Source organism: Rutidosis leptorrhynchoides, chromosome 1 (genome assembly GCF_046630445.1).
Source record: "Rutidosis leptorrhynchoides isolate AG116_Rl617_1_P2 chromosome 1, CSIRO_AGI_Rlap_v1, whole genome shotgun sequence".
Lineage (NCBI taxonomy): Eukaryota > Viridiplantae > Streptophyta > Magnoliopsida > Asterales > Asteraceae > Rutidosis > Rutidosis leptorrhynchoides.
The window spans coordinates 709,806,924-709,818,747 of record NC_092333.1 but is presented as its reverse complement, the minus strand read 5'-3'; positions in this window follow the sequence as shown (position 1 = coordinate 709,818,747).

Sequence of the window (11,824 nt, the reverse complement as noted above, 5' to 3'; positions counted from 1 at the left end):
AACTTTAAGCATGACCATCTCTCCAATTTCAAATTTTATATATTTTCTTTTAATGTCAGCGTAGCTCTTTTGTCGACTTTGGGTGGTTTTCAACCGTTGTTGAATTTGGATGATCTTCTCGGTAGTTTCTTGTATTATCTCTGGACCCGTAATCTGTCTATCCCCCACTTCACTCCAAAAAATCGGAGACCTGCACTTTCTACCATAAAGTGCTTCAAACGGCGCCATCTCAATGCTTGAATGGTAGCTGTTGTTGTAGGAAAATTCTGCTAACGGTAGGTGCCGATCCCAACTGTTTCTGAAATCAATAACACATGCTCGTAGCATGTCTTCAAGCATTTGTATCATCCTTTCGCTCTGCCCATCAATTTGTGGATGATACGCAGTACTCATGTCTAGACAAGTTCCTAATGCTTGCTGTAATGTTTGCCAGAATCTTGAAATAAATCTGCCATCCCTATCAGAGATAATAGAGATTGGTATTCCATGTCTGGAGACGACTTCCTTCAAATACAATCGTGCTAACTTCTCCATCTTGTCATCTTCTCTTATTGGCAGGAAGTGTGCTGATTTGGTGAGACGGTCAACTATTACCCAAATAGTATCAAAACCACTTGCTGTCCTTGGCAATTTAGTGATGAAATCCATGGTAATATTTTTTCATATCCATTCCGGTATTTCAGGTTGTTGAAGTAGACCTGATGGTTTCTGATGCTCACCTTTGACCTTAGAACACGTCAAACATTCTCCTACGTATTTAGCAACATCGGCTTTCATACTCGGCCCCCAAAAATGTTTCTTGAGATCCTTGTACATCTTCCCCGTTCCAGGATGTATTGAGTGCCTGATTTTATGAGCTTCTCTAAGTACCATTTCTCTCATATCTCCAAATTTTGGTACCCAAATTCTTTCAGCCCTATACCGGGTTCCGTCTTCTCGAATATTAAGATGCTTCTCCGATCCTTTGGGTATTTCATCCTTTAAGTTTCCCTCTTTTAAAACTTCATGTTGCGCCTCCTTTATTTGAGTAGTAAGGTTAGTGTGAATCATTATATTCATAGCTTTTACTTTAATGGGTTCTCTGTCCTTTCTGCTCAAGGCGTCAGCTACCACATTTGCCTTCCCCGGGTGGTAACGAATTTCAAAATCGTAATCATTCAATAACTCAATCCACCTACGCTGCCTCATGTTCAGTTGTTTCTGATTAAATATGTGTTGGAGACTTTTGTGATCGGTATATATAATACTTCTGATCCCATATAAGTAGTGCCTCCAAGTCTTTAATGCAAAAACAACCGCAACTAATTCCAAATCATGCGTCGTATAATTCTGCTCGTGAATCTTCAATTGTCTAGACGCATAAGCAATTACTTTCGTTCGTTGCATTAATACACAACCGAGACCTTGCTTTGAGGCATCACAATATATCACAAAATCATCATTCCCTTCAGGTAATGACAATATAGATGCCGTAGTTAACTTTTTCTTTAACAATTGAAACGCTTTCTCTTGTTCATCTTTCCATTCAAATTTCTTCCCTTTATGCGTTAATGCAGTCAAGGGTTTTGCTATTTTGGAAAAATCTTGGATGAATCTTCTGTAGTAACCAGCTAGTCCTAAAAATTGGCGTATGTGTTTCAAAGTTTTTGGGGTTTCTCACTTTTCAACGGTTTCAATCTTTGCTGGATCCACCTGAATACCTTCTTTGTTCACTATATGACCGAGGAATTGAACTTCTTCCAACCAAAATGTACACTTTGAAAACTTAGCGTACAGTTTTTCTTTCCTTAACAACTCTAGCACTTTTCACAAATGTTCTTCGTGTTCTTGGTCATTCTTTGAGTAAATAAGTATGTCATCGATTAAAACAATGACAAACTTGTCAAGGTATGGTCCACACACTCGGTTCATGAGGTCCATGAACACAGCTAGTGCGTTAGTCAACCCAAACGGCATAACCATAAACCCGTAATGACCGTAACGCGTCTTAAAAGCAGTCTTTGGAATATCATCCTCCTTTACCCGCATTTGATAATACCCAGAACGTAAATCAATCTTCGAATAAACCGACGAGCCTTGTAGTTGATCAAATAAGTCGTTGATTCTTGGTAGTGGGTAGCGGTTCTTGATGGTAAGTTTGTTCAATTCTCGGTAGTCGATACACAACCTAAATGTACCATCCTTCTTCTTGACAAACAAAACAGGAGCTCCCCACGGTGATGTGCTTGGTCGAATGAAACCATGCTCTAAAAGTTCCTGTAACTGACATTGTAATTCTTTCATTTCGCTGGGTGCGAGTCTGTATGGAGCACGAGCTATTGGTGAAGCTCCTGGTACAAGGTCTATTTGAAATTCAACGGATCGATGTGGGGGTAATCCCGGTAATTCTTTTGGAAATACATCAAGAAATTCTTTTGCGACGGGAACATCACATATGTTCTTTTCTTTAGGTTTAACTTCCTTGATGTGTGCTAGAATGACGTAACAACCTTTTCTTATTAGTTTTTGCGCCTTCAAACTACTAATAAGATTTAATTTTACGTTATTCTTTTCTCCGTACACCATTAAAGTTTTTCCTTTTTCACGCACAATGCGAATCGCATTTTTGTACAAACGACCTCTGCTCTCACCTTTTTCAACCAGTCCATGCCAATTATTACGTCAAAACTCCCTAACTAGACTGGTATTAAGTAAATCTTAAATGTTTCGTCTACCAATTTAATTTCTCTATTCCGACATACTTTATCTGCTGTAATTAGTTTACCGTTTACTAATTCGAGTAAAAATTTACTATCCAATGGCATTAATGGACAATTTAATTTGGCACTAAAATATCTACTCATATAGCTTCTATCCGCACCCGAATCAAATAAAACATAAGCAGATTTATCGTCAATAAGAAACGTACCCGTAACAAGCTCCGGGTCTTCCTGCACTTCTGCCGAATTAATGTTGAAGACTTGTCCACGGCCTTGCCCATTATTATTCCCTTGATTAGGGCATGCTTTGCTGAAATTGCCCGGCTTTTCGCATCAGTAACAAATAATGGAATTATTTGTTCTGTTATTTTTATATGCCTTTGGTCCATAGACATCACACTTCGTTACACTATGTCCGGTTCTGTTACACTTGGTACACACTACTACACAGAACTTATCTAGATGATACCCTCCACACCTTAGACATTTATTGTTCTGATTGTTGTTGCCATTGTTGTTATTGATTTGGTTGTTGTTGCGATTATCATTGTTATTAGGACGGTTATTGTGGTTGTTGTTGTTGTTGAGATAGTTGTTGTTGCGTTTGTTTTTGCGAAAAATGGGGCCATTGTAGTTGTGAGTGTTGTGTTGGTTGTTGAAGCGATAGTTACTGTTGTTTTGTTGGTGACTCTTGTCACTGTTTTCTTCCCACTTCCTCTTGACTTGTTTCGTGTTGGCTTCTTCGGCCACCTGCTCTTTAATTCTTCCCTCAATCTGATTTATGAGTTTATGAGCCATTCGACTTGCCTTTTGTATGGAAGCGGGCTCGTGTGAACTCACATCTTCTTGAATCCTTAATGGTAACCCTTTTATAAACGCGTAGATCTTCTCTTCTTCATCTTCGAACGTTCCTGGACACAATAGGTACAACTCTGTGAATCGTCGTTCATATGTGGTAATGTCGAACCCTTGTGTTCGTAACTCTCTAAGCTCTACCTTGAGCTTATTGACTTCGTTTCTAGGACGGTACTGCTCGTTCATCAATTGCTTGAATGCCGACCATGGTTATGCGTAAGCAGCATTTTGTCCTTCCTGTTCAAGATAGGTGTTCCACCACGTTAACGCAGTACCTGTGAAGGTATGCGTAGCGTACTTAACTTTGTCCTCTTCAGTACACTTACTTATGGCAAACACCGATTCGACCTTCTCGGTCCACCGTTTCAATCCAATTGGTCCTTCGATTCCATAAAATTCCAAAGGTTTGCATGCAGTGAATTCTTTGTAGGAGCATCCTACATGATTTCTTGTGGAATTAGTTCCATTGCTAGATCCAGAGTTATTGTTATTTTGCATCGTAGCCTGTACTGCTACTATGTTTGCTACAAGGAAAACAAAGAAGTCTTCCTCGCTCATGTTCAAATTCTGACGAGTCGTCGGTGCCATTTCCTTCAAAAATAGCTAAAAGAATTGAGTTAATCATATAGAATTTAAGAGTAGTCTATAGTATTTCGTAGCATTATATGAACTTATTTATAAAAGCTTTTTCTTCATATTAGCATTTTATAGTTTTAATTCGGGTAGTACCTACCCGTTAAGTTCATACTTACTAGCTACTATACAACTCAACTACTACGCTTCTATATGAAAAACTTATTACAATAATATTTCGCGTTCAAACTTTTATACAATATTTTACAAACATACCATACCACTTATAATACATATAGGATGAAATATAACACATAACAACTTTGCTACACGGCAGCTATAAAGGTAATTCAAGAAATACGCAAGTTGTTCAGCAAAGGCAATAAAGACACGTAATTCATAAGTCCAGAAACAAGTCATGCATTCTGGTTTTACTAAAACAAATTCCCATCCTTGGTCTTGTGGAAAGTAACCGTTATGACCATTGGCTAGGCAGCATGTTGTAATGTCGTCAAAAGGATGATGGTTTCGTAATGCCCAACAGCCTCGTAGCAATCTAAAAACCTTGTTTCTTACCCCAACTACTTAGTCCGTCACTTGTGAGAATGTTTTATTTAAAAGTTTCAACCCAATGTTCTTTTTGTCAATTTGATGATAAGCGAACATTATTAACCCGTATACATAACATGCTTCTTTATGTTGCATGTTAGAAGCTCTTTCTAAAGAATGGAGACCTATGTTGGGATATGTTGAGTCAAAATAGGTTCGTAACCCGTAGCGTAAAATTGCATCTGGGTTTCCCGCACTAAATTCCTTAAAGAAAACTTGGCATAACTTAAAGTCTCCCCAATGTGATATACCCCATCTTTCAAAGGAAAGCCTTTTATATACTAAGGCATGCCTGGAATGTCTTTCAAACATTTGACAAACTAATTTTGCCGTAACTAATTGTGCTGATCAATTCTGCCTGACTCTAGACAAGATTTCATCAATCATATCTCCTGGTAGGTCTTCTAAAATTTTTGGTTGTCTATCCTTAACCTCCATTTTGTGTTTTTATACTGTAAAATAGACAAGGATTAGATTCGTAAAAGATAATTAACAAACAATACAAGCAATTTTTACATAGAATATAAAAGTACAAGCACACTACAATACATATAATACACAACATGATTACAAGCCTCTAATCTGAATCACTGGTTTCTTCTTCTTCTTCGGACTTGGTTCGTTTTCCTAATTTTCTAGGGATATATGGTGCTCCTCTAATATGAGCCGTCGTTTTCTACAATGGTTTAGAAAAACCTGGTGGTTTAGAGGTTCCCGGGTTATTGTTACAATTTGGGAGATACGGATGTTGCCGATACATATAAAGTTCATCGGGGTTGGAATCAGGTTTCTCTATTTTTACACCTTTTCCCTTATTATTTTCTTTTGCAATATTAAATTGGGTCAAGGTAATTTCTATAACATCATCGGAATCCTCATCGGGATCCAATTCATCGGAAAATTGGTAATCTTCCCAATATTTTGCTTCCTCGGCGGAAACACCATTGACCATTTTTAACTCTGGCCCGTTGGTTGAGGATTTTCTTTTATTTAAACGATTTACTGTAGGTATCAATATTTCTTCCTCCGGAACCTCTACTTCTTCTGGTTCTTCCTCCTCCGGTTCCTCCTCTTCCGGTTCCTCTTCTTCCGGTTCCTCCTCTTCCGGTTCCTCCTCTTCCGGTTCTTCTTCGGGAATTTGTGAATCTTCTCAAATTATATTCGACTCTTCATTATTATTAGGTGAGTCGATGGGATTTGTACTAGTGGTAGACATCTATCACACAATATCAAACACATTAAGAGGTTAATATATCACATAATATTTACATGTCAATAATATATAGTTTCCAACAAAAGTGTTAAGCAATCGTTTTTAAAGAAAACACGGTCGAAGTCCAGACTCACTAATGTATCCTAACAAACTCGATAAGACACACTAATGCAAATTTCTGGTTCTCTAAGACCAATGCTTGGATACCAACTGAAATGTCCCGTTCATATTGATTATAAACGTTCCATATTAATTAATTTCGTCGCGAGGTTTTGACCTCTATATGAGACGTTTTTCAAAGACTGCATTCATTTTTAAAACAACCATAACCTTTATTTTATCGATAAAGGTTTAAAAAAACATTTCGTAAATTATCAAATAATGATAATCTAAAATATACCGTTTACACATGACCATTACATAATGGTTTACAATAAGGATATATTACATCAAAAATAAGTTTCTTGAATGCAGTTTTTACACAATATCATACAAGCATGGACTCCAAATATTGTCCTTATTTTAGTATGCAACAGCGGAAGCTTTTAATAATCACCTGAGAATAAACATGCTTAAAATGTCAACAAAAATGTTGGTGAGTTATAGGTTTAAATATATATATATCAAATTGTAATAATAGACCACGAGATTTCATCTTTCAATAACATGCAATCTGCATAAAAATCATTCATATGTTTGAACACCTGGTAACCGACATTAACAAAATGCATCTAGAATATCCCCATAAATAATATCGAAGTACTAAAGCAGTTCAAATTCTCTGACTGGGGCTTGTCAATGGCCCATAGATCTATCTTTAGGATTCGCGTCAATTGGTGACAATTATAATAAACACCAATTCTTAGGTTACCAAGTTCAACAAGGGCGATATCCGGTATAACGATTCAACATAGAATGTAGTTTCAATTACTTGTGTCTATTTTGTAAATCATTTTCAAATCTGCATGTATTCTCATCCCAAAAATATTAGATATTAAAAATGGGACTATAACTCACTTTCACAGATTTTTCCTTCGTCGGGAAAATAAGACTTGGCCACGGGTCGATTCACGGATCTATAACAAATATGTACATTTTTATCAAAGTATGTTCAAAATATAATTTACAACATTTTTATTACGCTTTAAGAATTTGAGTTAATTAAGTCAGCTGTCCTCGTTAGTAACCTACAACTAATTGTCCACAGTTAGATGTACAGAAATAAAGTAATATATTTTATCTCGAATCAATCCACGACCTCGTAATAAAATACTTAATAATAAATACATATAATAAATTCATATATTTATACACTTAATATATACTTATACTTATACATGAGTCAAAAATTTTACCTCAACACACGAGCATATATACGTCGGCCCCAATGTCGGTTAATGTCCATCCAAATATATTTATCACATCTTCGCGGCTTAATTTGTTCTGAGATATCAGGAGTGTTCGCGAAGATACCATACAACCGATGTGAGTGTATCGTTTGTAAAAAGGGAAGTTCACTATCAACTGGTTCACCTCGAGCATGTACATTGTATGCCATTTGTAGTTTTATTGCTTGAAAATAAGTGTATGTATGATGTAAAAACGAGTTTGAATGTTGATGAGTTGAGTTTTGTGTGATTGAGATAAATAAAGAGGATTGATTAAACCGACCTTAGAAATACCAATTTAATTAGCTAGATATATATCAACCGCGCAATTTAATTTGAGTAGTTAGAGGGATAAATCTTTGATCAAACCGTCATTAGAAATACCGGTTTGACTAGTTGGCACTGAAAAGGTTAAAAGCATGTCAACATAGCATTTAAAACGCCGATTAATGGTTGAAGAGTGTCAAACGGCCTTCGTAACGCCGGTTGTACTATGTTCGCATTTTTGTTTATTTCTTTTTTGTAAATTTTTGTGAATTTATTACTATTCAAGCAAAAAAATTCGTAGTTGTATATTGTTTAATTGTTTCTTATCTTGGGAGTTTTTTCTAGGCTTATATCGTCTTCTTTTGGGAACCCGGAATGAGATTCTCTCATGTTATGTACAAATCACAGAAAGTAACAAGTAGATCACCAAAATATTAACAATATATCGAAAACGAGTCTGTGGTATCCCCATGATTACAGCCGAGGGAGAATGATAACAAAATAGAATGATAACCAAGATTAGTACCACAATTGATACACCAATCTACCACTATAACAATAGATTAACACAAGAACTATGAAAACAGAGATGAATTTGATGAATAATAACAATGAGGATCAAGTGATAAATGAGGCGTGTCTAATGATGGTTGATCAGAGCAGCAACCCTAGGAGGGGTTTTATAGCCTTCACAAATGTAGTTCCACTTTGCACCCTTAAAGATCCAAAAACTTGTAATAAGAAGAAAAAGCTGCCATCTTTCATAAAATATATCTAACATCCTTTATTTGCAACAGAGTCCCTACACTTATAAAACAAAAAACACATTAAGAAGTAGATAAAGGGAAGATTGCAAGCATGAATTTAACACCCTCCCTCAATCTTATCTTTATATATATTGATAATTCCAAGTTTGTCACAAAAAACTTGTGTTGAGATTTATTTAAGGATTTCGTGAAGATGTCTGCTACCTGTCTTGTAGTATCAATATAATCAGTTTTAATAACACCTGCCAAACATGTATCCCTTACAAGATGAACATCAATTTCAAAGTGTTTAGACCTCTCATGAAAAACAGGATTAGCAGCCAGCAAAAGGGCAGATTTATTATCAGCACGTTGTTTATTTTAAGATTAGCAAGCAACTTCACAACCCATAGGATTTCACTGGTTATGGCAGCTAAAGATCTATATTCAGACTCAGTGGAAGACCTTGAGACAGTGGGTTGTTTTTTGCTTTTCCAACTAATAAGGGACCTACAAAAAAATAGGCAATATCCAGACACAGACCTTCTGGTCCCCAGGCATTTTCCCCAATCAGCATCAGAGTAAGCATAAAAATTATTCATACCTGGATTTCTTACAATCTGAACACCAGCACCTGGATTTTCTTTTAAATATCTTATAACTCTAAATGTAGCTTGGGTATGAGATTGAAGTGCAGAATGCATATATTGACTTAAACTTTGAATAGAATATGAAATGTCAGGTCTGGTCAGAGTTAAGTAAATCAATTTCCCAACAAGTCTTTGATATTGGGTAATGTCATCAAGTTTTCTATCATTTTCAGTCTCATCAGAGTTTAACACAGATTTGGTTTCTAAAGGAGTGGTCATAGGTTTTGATCCTAACATTCCAAACTCATTCAAGAGTTCAAGGCAGTATTTTCTTTGGTTCATGCAGATACCTTTATCAGTTTTAACAATTTCAATTCCAAGAAAATATTTAAGTTCTCCCAAGTCTTTTATTTTGAATTTAGATTTTAGATATTCTTTGACCTTAGCAATTTCATTTAAGTTGTTACCAGTTATAATCATATCATCCACATAGACCAAAAGAGCAATAAAAATAGAACCAATAGACCAAGTATACAAAGAATAGTCATTCATACTTTGCACAAAACCATATTCAACAAGAAAGGAGGTTAACTTTTCATTCCATTGTCTAGGGGCCTGTTTCAAACCATATAGGGATTTAGTTAATTTGCAAACCCTAGTGTCATCTTTAGAAAAATAACCTTCAGGAAGTGTCATGTACACATCCTCAGCAAGATCCCCATATAAGAAGTCATTGTTTATGTCAAGTTGAAACAGGGACCAGTTGTTATTAACAGCTAAGGTCAGAATGCACCTTACAGTTACCATTTTTACCACATGAGAGAAAGTCTCTTCAAAGTCTATACCCTCCCTTTGATTGTAACCCTTGGCAACAAGCCTTGCCTTGTACCTTTCCACTTCTCCATTTGCCTTATACTTGATTTTGTAGATCCACTTACTCCCAATGGGCTTTCTTCCGGGAGGAAGTTTAGATAGAACCCATGTATTATTTTGGTTCAAGGCCTCCATCTCATCATTCATAGCATCATTCCAACATTGGTGTTTTGATGCTTCATGATAAGATGTGGGTTCAGTGAATTTATCAATGGAAGATATGAAAGACATGGCAGAAGGAGATAGATTATTGTAACAAACATAGTTGCTTAAGGGGTATTTGCATTTAAAAATCACATTGTTATTTTTTGGATGACTAATGTTAGAGTCAACAACAAAATCCTTTAATTTTGTGGGGAAAACCCTAGTTCTCATGGACCTTCTAAGACTTCCCTCTTCATTAGTATTCTCGGTTTGGACAAAGTCAGGTTCAGGGACAAGGTCAGATTGATATGAGTTGCCCTCAGGAGATGAAGGTGATTCTTCAAGTGAGGAAGCGGTATCACTGCCTTCTGATGAAGAAGATTCATGGCTGCTGTGATCACTGCCACTTCCCTCATCATCCAGACTAGTTCTCTCCTCATCATTGGGACTTGGGGCTTTGGGATTTTCAGAAAAGATATCAAAGAAGTTTTGATGATTTAAATCAATTATAGTTTCAATACCAACTTGTTTTTGGGATTTTAAATTGAATGGAAAAACAGTTTCATAGAACTTCACATCTCTAGAGAAAATTATCTCATTTGACTCAAGACTTATTAATTTATAACCTTTTTTAAAGGAAGAATAACCTAAGAAAACACATTTTTCAGATCTTTTTTCAAACTTATCATTATTGTTTAAAATGGTAGCATAACATAAACACCTAAAAGCCCTTAAATGAGAGAAATTTGGTTTTTTATTAAAAATCATTTCATATAAGGACCTTCATGAGAGCACAGATGAGGGGAGCCTGTTTATTAAGTATGCAGCAGTTATAATGCAATCAGACCATAATTCAAGAGTAATGCCACTTTGAAACAGTAAGGATCTAGCAACATTAAGTAAGTGTCTGTGTTTCCTCTCAGCAATCCCATTTTGTTGAGGTGTATAAGCACAGCTCATTTGATGTGAAATGCCCTTGGTGTTACAAAATTGTTCAAACTTGTTATTCACAAATTCAGTGCCATTGTCAGATCTTATGATCTTTGCAGATTTACCAAATTGATTTGAGAGTAAATTTGCAAAGTTTTCAAACACATCATATTTAGATTTTATCAAGTATACCCACACAGCTCTAGTAAAGTCATCAACAATGGTCAAGAAATATTTGTAACCATCCCTGGAAGTGATCCTTTATGGCCTCCACAAATCTAAATGAACAAGGTCACCTAAAGAATTAGATTTCTGGTCACTTAAGGGAAATGGTTCCCTTGTTTGTTTTGCCTTATGGCATGTGTCACAAATAGTAGTTTCAGGTTCAGATTCCCATGCAAGGTCATTCTTTAATAAGTCTAATACATGTTTGGCAGGATGACCAAGCCTGCAATGCCACAGATTAAAGGAAACAAAGCATTTTGTCACACAATTATTCATATGTAACATCCTTAATCGGACCTAGTTGTAAGATTACTATTTTGCCCTTAAGTTAGTGTTGTGTTATTATATGTTTTTATTTTTAATTAATATTTATTATTATTTGATGATATGGTTAGGACCAGTTTGTGACAAGGGTCAAAAAACAGGTTTGTTTATTTATTTTGGATTTCATTTGGGTTGCCAAATGATGTACGAAAGTTTTTAGATAACTGATGAATACCCGTGTGTGATGGGGTATTGGGTTTGGCCTTAATATATAAGCTAGAATCAGTTCATTTCTACCATTTTCTTGAAACTTCCACTCAACAACCGTACCTACACTCTTACACCCATCAAACCCTAATTGCAAGATCTTGTTCTTGAGCTCAAATTAATCATATCTTCTTGTTCTCTATGAATTACCGATTCTATCAAGGTAAGAATCATAACATTT